Here is a 17,059-nt window from a genome sequence, read left to right as displayed (position 1 = left end):
GCAGAGCAGAAAGATATGGAAATAACTAAAGAGACATTACAAGTCAAAGGAAGTTTTGACTATTTGTATATGTGTGCTTTTTTTTTTCTGAGGAAGGTTCACCCTGCACTAACATCTGCTGCCAATCTTCCTCTTTTTTTACATATGTGAGCCACCACCACAGCACAGCCACTGACAGATGAGTGCTATAGGTCCAAGCCCGGAAACCGAACCCAGGCCACCAAAGCAGAGTGCACCAAACTTAACCACTAGGCCACTGGGGCTGGCTCATGTGTGCTTTTGTTTAACTAGATGGTTACTACAGCTTGACTGAACTCTGAAAGAAATGATCCAACAGAAGGGAGGATGAAAATGTGTGTGTGTGTGTGTGTGTGTGTGTTTAGAGGAGTAAACAGAGAAAGAGAGAGAGGTAAATGCAGTTGCCAGAAAAAATCCAGGATGCCCAGAGTTTCAGATAAACAAATAATTTTTCAGAATAAGTATGTCCCAAATACTGCATGGAACATGCTTATACTAAAAATTATTCACTGTTATCTGACTTCAAATTTAACTGCGTTCTGTGTTGTTGTTGTTTTTGCCAAGTCGGACAACCTTAGGAGCAAATCAAGAAGAAAAGTCTGAGAAGGTAAGCGAGACGGGGATCCAGGGCACAAGTGGAGAAATTGTTTTGTTAGGATTAGGAATACTTCTTTCTTTGATATAGAAAGGAAAAAGAAGGAATAGATATAGGCAGCTTTATAGATGGTGGTAATAAGATGAGGGAATTAACATCTAAGAGGCCTCCCAACAATGAATTATGACATAACATCAATTAAGTGGGGAGGGGAGGAAGGGCGGTAGGAGAATTAAAAAGAGTGAAGAGAAATGGTTTATAGTAATTTAAAAATAGACAACTAGCAGTCACTGAAAGTTTCTAAGTAGGGCAGTTCTTCTCTACAGAATGATATGACAAAAATACGCTTAGGAAAGATGCATTCAAAGAAGAATGTGGCTGAAGGAAATAGTAGCAACTTTAAGGTCAACCTTGAGATGGTTAAAGTCTAGATTTCTAGATTACAACTAAATGAATGAAAAAGAAAGGACAAATTTGAGAAATAAAGGGAGAACTAGCAGGATCTAGACAAAGATCTGGATGCAGAGTTGAAGGAGAGAAAAGCTCATATTATTTATATATATATATACGTATGAGAAGCCATTTTCAACATAGCACATTCAAATTTCACGCATTCAGCTACTTACATCATTACTACTTTTGTGTTTGTGATAATAACCGTTATGATTATTTTTCCCTACCTGGCACTTTTGTATCAAAGAGTTCTAATTGCTTTCCAAAATCCTTTGTCTTTTCACCTTTCTCCATGAAAGTCAAATAGGAAATATTCTAATGAGTTCCAATGGAAATCAATCAACCATAACCATGATTAGGAAGCAGATATTTTTTACATCCAACGGCAGGATATTATATATTTAAAAGATTCCTAATAAGAAGCAAAAATTATCCTAGAATCTGAACATTAAAGAAAACCTATTAAGTGGATTGCCCCCTACCTCCTCCACATAACAAATAACCTAACGTCTAGCAGCCGATTTTTGGAAGTTGTGTTAATGAATGAGCTGATGTCTGTAAGATACTTTAAAGTCTTTGGGAAAAATATATAAAATACAGTAAATTCTCACTATTCGTAGTAGTTATGCTCTGTAAAGTCACCAAAAATACTGAATTAGCCAATCCAGAAGAAATGTTCCTATGGGAAACTAGAGGGTTAGGCTCCTGTGAGCCTCTGATCACAACATTTTTGTCAAGTGATCAACAGATAACATTGTTTTATGTGTGTTTCTGTTAAAGACACCTTATTTAATATATATTGTTGATTCAATAATATTGATCTCACAGCCAACGGCACTATAACTCACAGCTGAATGAAGCTTATCTAACACACATACTTTCTCTATAAAACACATCCAGCTTTTTTTTTGTGCTTAGGAACACCAGTCAGCACTTCAGCACTACATTTGGGGGACGTTCTAAATAGTGAAATCACCAAGAAAAAGCATAAAAATGCAAAAAACATAACATTAAGACTGCAAATAGGACACTTGGATGAGAGTATGAGAGCTTAAACAAGAAGGCAGAGCACTGTTTTGTTTGACTTTAGCTGGGAACATACGTGAGGTGTTTCAAATTTTTTGCCACTTTGTGCATGTCCATGAATGACCACTGAAAACACAAGTATTGATTTTTGGGGTTACAAATAAATTTCAGCAAGTAGGCAAATTTGCAAATACAGAATCCTAGAATAAGGGGATCGACTGAGCTGTTGTGTTCACTTGCTCCAGATGATTCCTGGGCAAATTTGCTCTGATTTTTGAAGATTATGAGTTAATTCTTGCCTGCAGATGTTGTAAATACTTCCTGAGGACTATAAATCACCTCAATTTTACTTCTAAGTGCAGCTCTCTACAAGATAAAAATGCTCCAGTCAAATTATTCTGCCAAGTCTAGCAGCGACAGAGAAAGTAGAAGAGAATTCAATCTTCTTAAAGCAATACTGACATGTAGTGTTAACACAAGTCTATACCTGGTTGCAAAAGAAGGTTTCACACAATGAAGACTCATAAGAGGTCATACTCAGACATGCAAGACTACCACTACCAAATAGGCATGGCTATGCTTGGGCGACTCTGCTGCTGAAACCACCCAGGCACACAGATAGGTCAATACAACCTAGTAATTCTGCCATGTTCCCCTCCTCACCCCCTTTTTCCCACCTCTATACCAGCCGTCAAAAGTTCTCTACTCTTCTCAAATGTCCAACTATAACACCTAACCCTCATTCTCCGTACATTACTTATACTTCTGTTTCACAGAGGAAATAAAAGCATTAGATGGAAAGAAAATTTTCAACTTCTTGACACCAAAGCCTACAACTTTACCCACATCTATCTTGTCTCCCTCCTGTTTTAATGGAAGAGGATTCTCTCTTCCCATCTGTTATGGACTAAATTGTGGTCCCTAAAATTTATATGTTGAAGCCCTAACTCTGAATGCAACTGTATTTGGAAATAGGGCCTTTAGGGAAGTAATTAAGGTTAAATGAGCTCACTAAGGGTGGGGTCCTAATCTCAATGGGATTACTGTCCTTATAAGAAGAGGAAGAGGTACCAGAGAGCACTCTCTGCAGCACACAGAGGAAAGACCACGTGAGGATACAGGCAGAAGGCAATCATCTATAAACCATCTATAAATCAGAAAGAGAGGCATCACCAGAAACTAACCCTTATAGCGCCTTGATCTTGAGAACTAGCCACCAGAACTGTGAGAAAATAAATTTGTGTTGTTTAAGCCACTTAGTCTGTGGTATTTTGTTTGGGCAGCCTGAGTAGACTAATTCGTTAGTGCCATCGAGTTGATTCTGACTCCTGCGACCCTGTACACAGCAGAGCTGAACCCTGCCCGATCTTTTTTGTGCCATCTTCTCATCTTCCAGTGCTGTATCAGACAGTACTCTGCAGCTATTCATTCAGTTTTCACGGCCAATTTTTTCAGAAGTGGGTGGCCAGGTCCTTCTTCCTAGTCTATCTTAGTCTGAAAGCCCCAGTGAAATTTGTCCACCAAGGGTGACTCTACTGGTATTTGAAAAATAGGTGGCATAGCTTTCAGCATCACAGTAACACAGAGCTGCCGTAGTATGACAACCCACAGACGGATGGTATGGTTCCTGACAGAAAATGAACCCTGGCCGTGGTGGTGAGAGCTCCAACTCTTAACCATTAGACCACCAGGGCTGACTAATACACCGTCTCCAACCAGTGTGCTGGATCAAATAAATGTTCTCTCACCTTCTCAGAGACTGCTCTCTACCAATCATCCCCTCTCACTTGTGTCTCTTCAACCTTTCACCCTCTACTGACTTCTTCCCATCAGCAGAGAATATGTTCAGGTTTCTCCCAAGCCAAAAATAAATAAATCTTCACCTTCCTCTTTCAGCAACTGCTCTCTGTACTTAACTTCAGAGTGAAACTCCTTGGCTTTCTAAGCTCACTATCTCTCCAATTCTCTATTTTCCAATCACTTAATATTCTAAAATAAAAATTTATTTACATTTTTTACATTTAAGGATGAATTATTTGCTTTTAAGAAGATCAGAAGACATTTTTTTCAACCAACAGTCACATCATCTATATCTAAAGATGCTGAAAAAGATGTAACTAACATATCAAAGAGTTCTCTGACTCGTATAAGAATCTACTGCCAGGGGCTGGCCCTGTTGCTCAGTGGTTAAGTGCACACATTCCGCTTTGGCGGCCAGGGGTTTGCCGATTGAGATTCCGGATGCGGACATGGCACACTTGGCAAGCCATGCTGTGGTAGGCATCCCACATATAAAGTAGAGAAAGATGGGCACGGATGTTAGCTCAGGCCAGTCTTCCTCAGCAAAAAAAAAAAAAAAAAAAAAAAAAAAAAAGGAGGATTGGCAGCAGATGTGAGCTCAGGGCTAATCTTCCTAAATAAATAAATAAATAATAAAGAATCTACTGTCAAAGAACTGGAGAAAATTTGTCAATAAAAAATGAAAATATAATGAAATCTATATTTCCCTCAGAATTAAAGTTGATAATAATTTATCTTATTTTGTCTTATGCAACAGAATATTTTTGAATAGAATTATGGTGCATCATTTTGAGACTAATTTTGTGTGTGTGTGTGTGTGTGTGTGTGTGTGTGAGAGGAAGATTGGCCCTGAGCTAACATCTGTTGCCAATCTTCCTCTTTATTTTTTCTCCCCAAAGCCCCAGTACATAGTTGTATGTCCTAATTGTAAGTCCTTCTAGTTCTCCTGCGTGGGATGCCACCACAGCATGACTTGATGAGTGGTGTGTCAGTCCACGCCCAGGATCTGAACCACGGAACCCTGGGCTAACAAAGTGGAAAGTGTGAACCACTACACCACAGGGCTGGCCCCAAGACTAATTATTTATAGTTTAAGAAAAAGGAATTAGGGGCCAGCTCCATGGCCGAGTGGTTAAGTTCTCGAGCTCCGCTGTGGCAGCCCAGGGTTCAGATCCTGGGCGCGGACATGGCACTGTTTGTCAGGCCACGTTGAGGTGACGTCCCACATCCCACAACTAGAAGGACCTGCAACTAAGATATACACCTGTGTACGGGGGGTTTGGGGAGATAAAGCAGAAAAAAAAAAAAAAGATTGGCAACAGTTGTTAGCCCAGGTGCCAATCTTTAAAAAAAAAAGAAAAAGGAATTAAATATTTTCAACAGAAACATAATGAGCTCTTTAAAATATGTAATATAACATGAAGACTGACTCAATACAAAGATGAAATGATCCCAAATCACCTCTTAAATGTCAGTTATCCTGAACTCTTTCCAGAAAAACCATAGAATAGACAGAAAGAACAGAATAAACTGAATAGAACAGAAAGATAAACCTTTAGGATTAGAGGTAGAGTCTACCTAGGAGTTATAAATGATGAAATAATTAGTAAAGCGGCCAACTGTTCTTCTAAACATAAGAAGAATCTCCTTTAATTGTGATTCAGATAGATACCAAACAAGGAGAGAAACAAACAAAAACTATGAGACCCTTCTAGGTGGGAAGCCCAAACCTACAGAGAAACAATGCAGCCAGTGCAATCTGAAAGCCAAGAGATCCAATGGTTGAGACCTGATTCTGAACAGCTTTTCTTTTCTTTTTTCTTTATTGTCAAGAAAACAATAGAAGGCATGGGCATTCGGAAAGACATCATTACTGTGGGATTTATGCAACAAAGTAATCTTGGGAGAGAAATGGCTCTTAATTCTGATAACTGACAACTCTATTCAACTCCTTATCTACTTGTTCTACACCTCACTGTGGAATCCAGGGAACGTAGTCTCTTTATAGAAATGTGCACTCTGACCTACTCCTCCAGTGAGGGCCTTCAATTCAAGAAAATGGAATCCTACATCTCTGACTAACCAAGTGCAACAGAGGGCCATTTCCTTAAAGCAGTCACCAAAATCATGAAGGATATTCTGACTGTAGGATAACAGAATAGGTTAGCTCTCAAAAGAATAGTAATTTGAAGGTCATCATTATGCCACCAAGCACATGGCAAAAAGAGAGCACGACATTTTTCCAGGTGCCACCTAGCTTTGGGAGGGCTAGATTCTCTTCAGTGAAAGTTTTTCCTTTTGTCAATAATATTTGAGAAATTTTTGAATTGACTACTGTTTAGAATTCCCAGATCACCTAATACGGTGACTAATATGTCCCTAATGCTTACAATGAAGACTGCTTCAAACTTATTACTGAGAGAAAGTAATGAGGAAATGAACAGCACCTTTACCCAAGAGGAAAGACTAGGGATGGTAGTACTCGGTTTATAAAACCTTGTGTATCAAATTAAAACATGGACAGATAAAGAAGAAAAGTCTTGCTGGATTCAAACAAGTCAGCTCAAGAGCTCACTCTCGTGGAGAGAGGGAGGGAAAGCAGAAGAGCTAGAGCCCAACACAAATACAGAATGTGTATACAAACTAAATTCAGCAATCACCATTCTAAAGCAACCTGAAATAAATGACTATGAACAAAATCAAGATTGTAAGGGGGTGAAGTTGAGGTATAAAAAGTGTTACACATGATCCATGGAATTCATCCCTCAGGTCTCAGCTCAAATGTTACCTCTTAAAGACCTTCCCTGATCATCCTATCTGGCCCTGCCCCCATCACTCTGAACCCATTACCTTATTTTATTCCCTTCAATTAACTATCACTATCTGAAATTATTTATTTTTTGCTTTTCCATTCTAGAATTTAAGCTTCAAGAGGGCAGGGATCTTATCTGTATTGTTCATCTAGCATAATGCCTGATACATACAGATACTCAATATATACTCATTGAATTTAAAATTGCAGCTTCCACCACGGAAGTCCTAACAGTTCGGTATCAAAGAGAGTTTACAATAAGAAGTGGCTGCAGGACCACAGCTCAACACCTGTGGGATCTGGGAAGGCTACACTATGGAAAAAATATTAGATTTGGGTCTTAAAGTTATACCTAACTCTTTAAGTCTCCAGAGTTGTCATGGTGCCTCACATCTCCATGCCTTTAACATCAATAATAAGAAAAAAGGGACTACGTTTATTGAATACTTTCTATATTCCAAATACTATGTATTTTGGCATGTATTATCTCATTTCATCCTTATAATAACCTATGAGGTAGGTGCTTTTATCACATTTCACAACTAAGAAAACTGAAGTATGGCTAAGTTAAGTAACTGACTCAAGATCACAAATAACAGACAGAGCTAAGACTGGAATCCAGGTGCCTTTGCCCTCTTTATCTGAAATGCCCTTATCCTCATATGCTTGTTGAATGAACTCTTATTAACCCCGATCTACCTTGTAGGTCAAGAATACCATTCTCTCTTTAAGCCTTTTGAAGCAATAGACAAAAGTAAACATAGCTGACCACCATAAAGATGTGGGATACAAGATTCTGAGGAATTGGGTTGTGCAACAGTATGAATAACTAAATGAACAACTGAGGTAAAGTGTGCAGGTTGAGGTCAAACTAGTAGGTTATAATTCTAATTTATGAAAGTTGGTAGCAGATAATGATCAATACTGTTCAAGGAAATTCTTATTAGTATAGAACTACAACTCAGAGAGTTGTATCTACTTTTCTCCCCTTTCCATAAACAAAGCAGAGAAGTCATTGAGAAGGGAGAAGTTATACAGAGACATCACCTCTGCCTCACAGGGCCACTAGAGCATCTTACACAGCCCTATCTCATTAGTAAGGGAGCTTTACTTCTGGTAGGAAAATAAATCATAGCTATTCAGTTTGGGATTGAGCCTACATGGGTTCTCACACACGTATACACAAAACCCTTGTTTCAGATTTTGGTCTCTGTCTAAGGGTTATTCTTAGCATAAGGGTTCTTCTTGGTTTATGACAATAGTTCTAATTTTTAAAGCCCATACATAGTATATCTAGATAGAACCATAACATTTTCAAGACAAAGGGAAGCTCTGACTTTATCCAGATCAATCACTTCATTTTACAGTTAAGAAACTGAGATCCAGAGAGTTTAAGTTACTTTTCAAAATATGACATAATTAGAAAACACATGGATCCAGAAAAGATAGTTATGAGGGAAAAAGACCAGCAAGAGAACTAACTGATAGCAGAGTATTTTCTAGTGGAAGGAAACATAAAATAGCAAAGCAGGGGCCAGCCTGGTGGCGTAGCAGTTAAGCACACACGTTCCGCTTCAGCGGCCAGGGGTTCACCGGTTTGAATCCTGGGTGCAGACATGGCACTGCTTGGCAAGCCATGCTGTGGTGGGTATCCCACATATAAAGTAGAGGAAGATGGGCATGGATGTTAGCTCAGGGTCAGTCTTCCTCAGCAAAAAAAAAAAGAGGAAGATTGGCAGCAGATGTTAGCTCAGGGCTAATCTTTCTCAAAAAAAAAAAAAATAGTAAAGCAGCTTAGAACAATGTGTCTTACCTCGTTAGGGCCATGGCCAGATTTCCTTAGAAAATCTGATGAAAGTCACAGACTAGAATCTAGAGTCTGGCATCTGCACATACTTACACAAAATTTGGTACACAATTTCAAAGGGTTCATAGATCCATTTGGATTGACAATCCAAATTCACCTTGGTCTATGTGAAGAAAATAAATCCTGGGAACCCTCCAAACAGTAATTACAGAACTGGAGGGAAAAGGGCAAGAGCAAAGGCTATCATTTACAATATACTTACTATGTGCTAGGCAGCACTGCCGGAGACTTATACATGACTCATTTCATCCTCAGCCAATCCTGTAAAATAGGTTTTTTAAATCTGGATTTTATTCTTTTATTTCTTCATTTGTTTTAACTAGGTAACAAAGGTTCACAGGACAAAGTTCAACAGCTACAAAGAGTATATTGTGAAAACTAAGTTTCTCTTTCTACTCCTTCAACACTTGATTATTCTAAAGAAAAATTCTCTTGTGCATTCTTCTAGAGATATCATTTGCATAAAAGCATAAACACTCACACACACACACACACACACACACACACGAGCGCATATGGGTTTCTTTGTTTCTTTTTCTACACCAATGGTAGCACATCATACATATGGTTCTATACCTTCCCCCTCTCAACACTGTCTTTAAGATTGTTCCATATCATTATGTATAGACCTGTCTCACTCTTTTTAACTTCTGCACATTATTCTATTTTAAGATATACCAATAGTTATTTAACCAATCCCCTACCAATGGACATTTAGATTATTTCCTTCTTTTTGCTATTTGTCTATTACCATGATATAATGCTATAATGAATATTCTTCTATATATGATATTTTCCAAATGTGTGAGAACATCTATAGGATAAATGTCCAGAAGTATTATTCTTTGTGGAAAAAAATGACTTTGCCATCCCCTCCTCACCAAATCTGCATGCAATAAGAAATGAAGGGAGAGTATCCACCAGCCAAAAGCTAGCCAATTACTTCAGCTTAGTTTTACAGGCTTTTCTGTATAATGGGTATAACCCAAGACCCCTTTCCCATTGTTTCAGAAATTGTTTTGGAACCCAAAGAGGAAGGAGGCCCTGGTACTCAAAGTAGATTAATGTATCTATTTGAAAAGTTTTCAAGTATGAAATGGTACTTGGGTGTAAAAGTAAACAAGGTAAGAAATACAACTGAAAGGAGATTCAAATATTTGTTAGATTAGTGAAATAAATTTCTTTTAATTATTTATTAATAAATAATTGGGTTGAATGTTTTCCCTCATCATCTCTCCCCCAGCAATATAAAAATCCAGACATTTATATCTATACATTCATTAGACTGTAATTATATCTTTCCAAGGACTGTAATTGTTCACTCGCAATAATTTTAAAGAAAAACTTGACAGAGGTAGTGAAGGTGAGGAAGGGAAGCAAAATCTTCCCATTAAGCAGCAGCAAACAACAACTGAAAACAAAGACCCATGAAGCCTAGAGTGAGTATTAGCTCAGCGATTTCAAGTTTAGACCAGTAGTCTTGTACTATTTGACCTGTCTCCAAGCAGTTTCTTATTACAGCTGTTTGATTTTCTTTTTAATAGACTTTATTTTTTAGAACACTTTCAGGTTCACAACAAAATTGCGTAGAAGGTATGGAGAGCTCTCATATATCCCCTGCCCCACAAGACACACAGCTTCCCCACTATCAACATCCTGCAGCAGAGTAGTACATTTGTTACAATGCATGAACCTACATTGACGTATTATTATCACCCAAAGTCCACAGTTTACATTAGGGTTCATTCTCGGGGTTGTGCATTTTATGGATTTGACAAATGTGTAATGATGTGTCCACCACCATTACACTATTACATAGGATAGTTTCACTGCCCTAAAAGTCCTGTGCTCTGCCTATTCATCTCTTCCACCCTCCTACCCCTGGCAAACACTGATCTTTTACTGTCTCCATAGTTCTGCCTTTTAGAAAATGTCATATAATTGGACTCATACAGTATGTAGCCTTTTCAGATTGGTTTCTTTCACTTAGTAATACGCATTCAAGATTCTTCTGTGTCTTTTCAAGGCTTGATAGCTCATTTCTTCTTGGTGCTGAATAATATTCCATTGTCTAGATGTACCATAGTTTATTTATCCATTCCCTTAGTGAAGGACATCTTGATTGCTTCCAAGTCTTGGCAATTATGAATAAAGCTGCTATAAACATCCATGTGTGGATATGTTTTCAACTCATTTGGGTAAATACTAAGGAGTGCAATTGTTGGATTGCATGGTTGAGTATGTTTAGTTTTGTAATAAACTGCCAAATTGTACTCCAAAGTGGCTGTACCATTTTGCATTCCCACCAACATGGAATGAGAATTCCTGTTGCTCCATATCCTCACCAGCATTTGGTGCTGTCAGTGTTCTGGATTTTGGCCACTCTAATAGGTCCTAATAAAAGTCCTGTGCTCTAATAGGTATGTAGTGGTATCTCATTGTTGTTTTAATTTGCATTTCCCGATGACATATGATGTGGGACATCTTTTTATATGTTCATTTGCCACCTGTATATTTTCTTTGGTGAGGTGTCTGTCAAAGTCTTTTGCCCAATTTTTTTTTTTTTTTGGAGGAAGATTAGCCCTGAGCTAACATCTGCTGCCAATCCTCCTCTTTTTTTTGCTGAGGAAGACTGGCCCTGAGCTAACATCCATGCCCGTCTTCCTCTACTTTATATGTGGGACACCCACCACACCATGGCTTGCCAAGTGGTGCCATGTCCACATCTGGGATCTGAACCAGTGAACCCTGGGCCGCCTGAAGTGGAAAATGCGAAATTAACCACTGCACCACTGGGCTGGCCCCTCTTTTGCCCATTTCTTAATCGAGCTGTTTGTTTTCTTATTACGTAGTTTTAAGAGTTCTTTGTATATTTTGAACAATAGTCCTTTATCAGATGTGTCTTTTGTAAATATTTTCTCCCAGTCTGTGGCTTGCCTTTTCATTCTCTTGATACAGATGTTTTTAACAGATAAAAAAATTGAGACTCAGAAATTTTCCTGCTCAAGGCATACAGCAGGAAGTGGCAAAGCCAGGACTTAAACTCTGCTCTTACCACCATTCCATGTTGTATTTGCTAGGACACATTTGGAAAAGGAGACAGAATACTGAAGGCAACAAAACAAACACCAATAACCACCACAACCATTCTGGTTCTGAAAAAAGGAAACCACATACCCTCCCCTTCTCTTATTCTACAAATTCCCTCTCATAATCTCTTCCATCACCATGTTTCAGTTAGCACCTATGTGTTGATCACTCTTAAATTTCTATTTATAGCCCAGATCTCTCAGATCTGTATATCCAAATACCCACTGGCCATCCCACTTAGACATCCCATGGGTTCCTCAAATACAGCGTGTCCAAAAGTGAACTCATTATATTACCCCTGAATCGGATCCTCTTCCTCTTGAATTCCCTATCCCAGTAAGTGGATGTCCATTTCAGAAACCTCAAAGTCATCCTAAGACTACTTCCTCCTATCCTACCACTTCATTTGCAGATGTAGCCCAACTCATAAAAAAAATTGTCCATCTTGAACATGACTCTCATAAATAATTTCACTCCCTCTCTCCCTTCATCATTTTTTTTTATGGAGTATTAGTCCTTTTATTTTTTTATTTTATTTTTTTTTATTAATGTTATGATGGATTACAAGCTTGTGAAATTTCAGTTGTACATTTTTGTTAGTCATGTTGTGGGTACACCACTTCCCCCTCCGTACCCTCCCCCCACCCCCCCTTTTCCCTGGTAACCACCGATCAGATCTCCTTCTCAATATACTAATTTCCACCTATGAGTGGAGTCATATAGAGTTCGTCTTTCTCTGACTGACTTATTTCGCTTAACATAATGCCCTCGAGGTCCATCCACATTGTTGTGAATGGGCCAATTTCGTCTTTTTTTATGGCTGAGTAGTATTCCATTGTGTATATATACCACATCTTCTTTATCCAATCATCAGTTTCTGGGCATGTAGGCTGGTTCCACGTCTTGGCTATTGTAAATAATGCTGCGATGAACATAGGGGTGCAACGGACTCTTGAGATATCTGATATCAGGTTCTTAGGATAGATACCCAGTAATGGGATGGCTGGGTCATAGGATATTTCTATTTTTAACTTTTTGAGAAATCTCCATACTGTTTTCCATAGTGGCTGTACCAGTTTGCATTCCCACCAACAGTGTATGAGGGTTCCTCTTTCTCCACAACCTCTCCAACATTTGTCGTTCTTGGTTTTGGATGTTTTTGCCAATCTAACGGGGGTAAGGTGATATCTTAGTGTAGTTTTGATTTGCATTTCCCTGATGATTAGCGATGATGAACATCTTTTCATGTGTCTATTGGCCATATTCATATCTTCTTTTGAGAAATGTCTGTTCATGTCCTCTGCCCATTTTTTGATCGGGTTGTTTGTTTTTTTGTTGTTAAGCAGTGTGAGTTCTTTGTATATTATGGAGATTAACCCTTTGTCGGATAAGTGGCTTGTAAATATTTTTTCCCAATTAGTGAGCTGTTTTTTTGTTTCAATTCTGTTTTCCCTTGCCTTGAAGAAGCTCTTTAGTCTGATGAAGTCCCATTTGTTTATTCTTTCTATTGTTTCCCTCAACTGAGGAGTTATAGTGTCCGAAAAGATTCTTTTGAAACTGATGTCAAAGAGTGTACTGCCTATATTCTCTTCCAAAAGACTTATTGTCTCAGGCCTAATCTTTAGGTCTTTGATCCATTTTGAGTTTATTTTGGTGTGTGGTGAAAAAGAATGGTCGATTTTCAATCTTTTGCATGTGGCTGTCCAGTTTTCCCAGCACCATTTGTTGAAGAGACTTTCTTTTCTCCATTGTAGGCCCTCTGCTCCTTTGTCGAAGATTAGCTGTCCATAGATGTGTGGTTTTATCTCTGGGCTTTCAATTCTGTTCCATTGATCTGTGGACCTGTTTTTGTACCAGTACCATGCTGTTTTGATCACTGTAGCTTTGTAGTATGTTTTGAAATCGGGGATTGTGATTCCGCCGGCTTTGTTTTTCTTGCTCAGGATTGCTTTAGCAATTCGTGGTCTTTTGTTCCCCCATATGAATTTTAGGATTGTTTGTTCAATTTCTGTGAAGAATGTTCTTGGGATTCTGATTGGGATAGCATTGAATCTGTATATTGCTTTAGGTAGTATGGACATTTTAACTATGTTTATTCTTCCAATCCATGTGCAAGGAATGTTTTTCCATCTCTTTATGTCATCGCCTATTTCTTTCAAGAAAGTCTTGTAGTTTTCATTGTATAGATCCTTCACTTCTTTGGTTAAGTTTATCCCAAGGTATTTTATTCTTTTCATTGCGATTGTGAATGGGATAGAGTTCTTGAGTTCTTTTTCTGTTAGTTTATTGTTAGTGTATAGAAATGCTACTGATTTATGCACGTTAATTTTATACCCTGCTACTTTGCTGTAGTTGTTGATTATTTCTAATAGTTTTTCTGTGGATTCTTTGGGGTTTTCTATGTATAAGATCATGTCGTCTGCAAACAACGCGAGTTTTACTTCTTCGTTACCTATTTGGATTCCTTTTATTTTTTTTTTCCTGCCGAATTGCTCTGGCCAGCACCTCCAGTACTATGTTGAATAGGAGTGGTGAAAGTGGGCACCCTTGTCTTGTTCCTGTCCTCAGAGGGATGGCTTTCAGCTTTTGTCCATTGAGTATGATGTTGGCTGTGGGTCTATCATATATGGCCTTTATTATGTTGAGGTACTTTCCTTCTATACCCATTTTACTGAGGGTTTTTATCATAAATGGGTGTTGGATCTTGTCGAATGCTTTCTCTGCGTCTATTGAGATGATCATGTGGTTTTTGTTTTTCATTTTGTTGATGTAGTGTATCACGTTGATTGACTTGCGGATGTTGAACCATCCCTGTGTCCCTGGTATAAATCCCACTTGATCATGGTGTATAATCTTTTTGATGTATTGCTGTAATCGGTTTGCCAAAATTTTGTTGAGGATTTTTGCATCTATGTTCATCAGTGATATCGGCCTGTAGTTCTCCTTCTTTGTGTTGTCCTTGTCAGGTTTGGGGATCAGAGTGATGTTGGCTTCATAGAATGTGTTAGGGAGTTCTCCATCTTTCTCAATTTTCTGGAACAGTTTGAGGAGAATAGGTATTAAGTCTTCTTTGAATGTTTGGTAGAATTCTCCCGAGAAGCCGTCTGGTCCTGGACTCTTGTTTTTGGGGAGGTTTTTGATTACCGTTTCTATTTCCTTACTTGTGATTGGTCTATTCAGATTCTCCATTTCTTCCTGATTCAGTTTGGGGAGATTGTAGGAGTCTAGGAATTTGTCCATTTCTTCCAAGTTGTTCAATTTGTTGGCATATAGTTTTTCATAGTATTCTCTTATGATCTCTTGTATTTCATTGGTATCTGTTGTGATTTCTCCTCTGTCATTCCTGATTTTATTAATTTGCGCTTTCTCTCTTCTTTTCTTGGTGAGTCTGGCTAGGGGTTTGTCAATTTTGTTAATTCTTTCGAAGAACCAACTCTTTGTTTCATTGATCCTTTCTATTGTCTTTTTTGTTTCAATATCGTTTATTTCTGCTCTTATTTTTATTATTTCCCTCCTTCTACTGACTCTGGGCTTTGTTTGTTCTTCTTTTTCTAGTTCCGTTAGGTGTCGTTTGAGGTTGCTTACGTGAGCTTTTTCTTGTTTAGTGAGGTGAGCCTGTATTGCGATGAATTTCCCTCTTAGGACTGCTTTTGCTGCATCCCAAATGATTTGGTATGTCGTGTTCTCATTTTCATTTGTCTCCAGATAATAATTGATTTCTTCTTTAATTTCTTCAATGATCCATTGTTTGTTGAGAAGCGTGTTGTTTAGTCTCCACATTTTTGCACCTTTCTCTGCTTTTTTCTTGTAGTTGATTTCTAGTTTAATAGCGTTATGATCAGAAAAGATGCTTGATATTATTTCAACTCTCTTGTATTTATTGATGTTTGCTTTGGTTCCCAAAATATGGTCAATCCTTGAGAATGTTCTATGTGCACTTGAGAAGAATGTGTAACCTGCTGTTTTTGCCTTCATCATTTTTACCATGCAAAATCTCAATCCTGATGACCCCTACCAATCCATCTATTCCATGTTTGGGCCCAAGCATCTAAATTTTGCAAGAGAAAAACCACATGACCAGGCTGACTGGTTTCACTTTAAATTCATCTTCCCAAACCTCAAATGAGCACCAATAGTGCCTCCGTCACCTTATGAAGTTTCTTAAGTAGTACATACTTCCTTTGTCTCCTCTCAGGAAGAATACTTCATGTTTGTCCCCTCAAACTTCTTCTACCCTCACTTTCAAGTGACAGCCTTACCTTATATAGAAAAAAGAGAGTAAATATAAGAAAACAGGAAAATATCTGATACAAACTCTCTCACATTCCAACTACTAGGTATACTCATTTGCCCAGCTTCTCCTTCTTCCCCCATTTCACTGAAGTAAAGGTCTCACCCTGTGCTCTAAAGTCCATTCCCTCTCAAGTTCTTTTTTTTTTTTAAAGATTTTAATTTTTCCTTTTTTCTCCCCAAAGCCCCCCAGTACATAGTTGTATATTCTTAGTTGTGGGTCGTTCTAGTTGTGGGTCCTTCTAGTTGTGGCATGTGGGAAGCCGTCTCAGCATGGCCTGACGAGCAGTACCATGTCCACAATCAGGATTCGAACTGGCGAAACCCTGTGCTGACGCAGCGGAGCGTGCGAACTTAACCACTCGGCCATGGGGCCGGCCCCCTCAAGTTCTTAAAGAACTGACTCTTTCCACATGATTTGGCCCTTACTTATCTCTCCAACTCCATCTCCTCCATTTACCCTCTTGTTCATAATACTCCACTAGAAATCAATCTTCTTTTCCATCTTAGGACCTTTGTACATGCTGCCTATGCCTTCTTTCCTTCATAATTTGCAATTTTTTGGTTAACTCACTTGTCTATTTCTCCTGCATTGACGCCCCACCACCACCACAATGGCCCTACGCAACCACTGATCTACCTTCTATCACTATAGATAGATTTGCCTTTTATAGAATGTCATATAAATGAAATAATAGACTATACACTCTTTTGTGTCTAGCTTCTTTCATCCACATTTTTTAGATTCATCCATATTGTTCCATGTGTAGTTCACTCTTTTTTATTACTAAGTAGTATTCCTTTATATGGATGTACCATAAATTTACTTATTGATGGATATTTGATGTTTTCTCCAGTTTGGGGCCACTATGAATTAAACTGCCAAGAACAACAGTGTACAAGTCTTTGCGTGAACATAGGATTTCATTTTCTTGGGTAAAAACATAGGTAGGGGTAGAATTGCTGGGTCATTTGGTAAGTATATCTTAAATTTACAACAAACTGGAAAACTGTCATCTACCAGTAATGTATGACCATTTCAACCGATCCATATCCACATCGATAATAGGTATTGTCAGTCTTTTAAATTTTAAAAGTATCTAGTGGG

The 17,059-nt window shown here is 38.3% G+C and overlaps 1 protein-coding gene and 1 long non-coding RNA gene across 7 annotated transcripts in view; one reads left to right on the top strand and one right to left on the bottom strand.

Annotated features, from left to right (window-relative positions):
• The window catches only part of AHCYL2 (adenosylhomocysteinase like 2), a 171,477-nt gene that overhangs the window by 69,206 nt on the left and 85,212 nt on the right, over positions 1-17,059 (bottom strand). The window lies entirely within an intron of this gene.
• Positions 1-17,059, top strand: part of LOC139045664 (uncharacterized) — a 70,357-nt gene that overhangs the window by 22,038 nt on the left and 31,260 nt on the right. The window contains exon 3 of one of the 2 annotated variants that reach the window (XR_011504487.1): positions 583-625. The exons of the other annotated variant lie outside the window; for it this stretch is intronic. This is a non-coding gene — a long non-coding RNA (uncharacterized lncRNA). The remainder of the gene's footprint in view (positions 1-582; positions 626-17,059) is intronic. 2 annotated transcript variants of the gene reach the window in all.

The sequence above is a fragment of the Equus asinus genome, chromosome 1, assembly GCF_041296235.1.
Source record: "Equus asinus isolate D_3611 breed Donkey chromosome 1, EquAss-T2T_v2, whole genome shotgun sequence".
NCBI lineage: Eukaryota > Metazoa > Chordata > Mammalia > Perissodactyla > Equidae > Equus > Equus asinus.
This window is presented reverse-complemented; position numbering and strand designations above follow the sequence as displayed.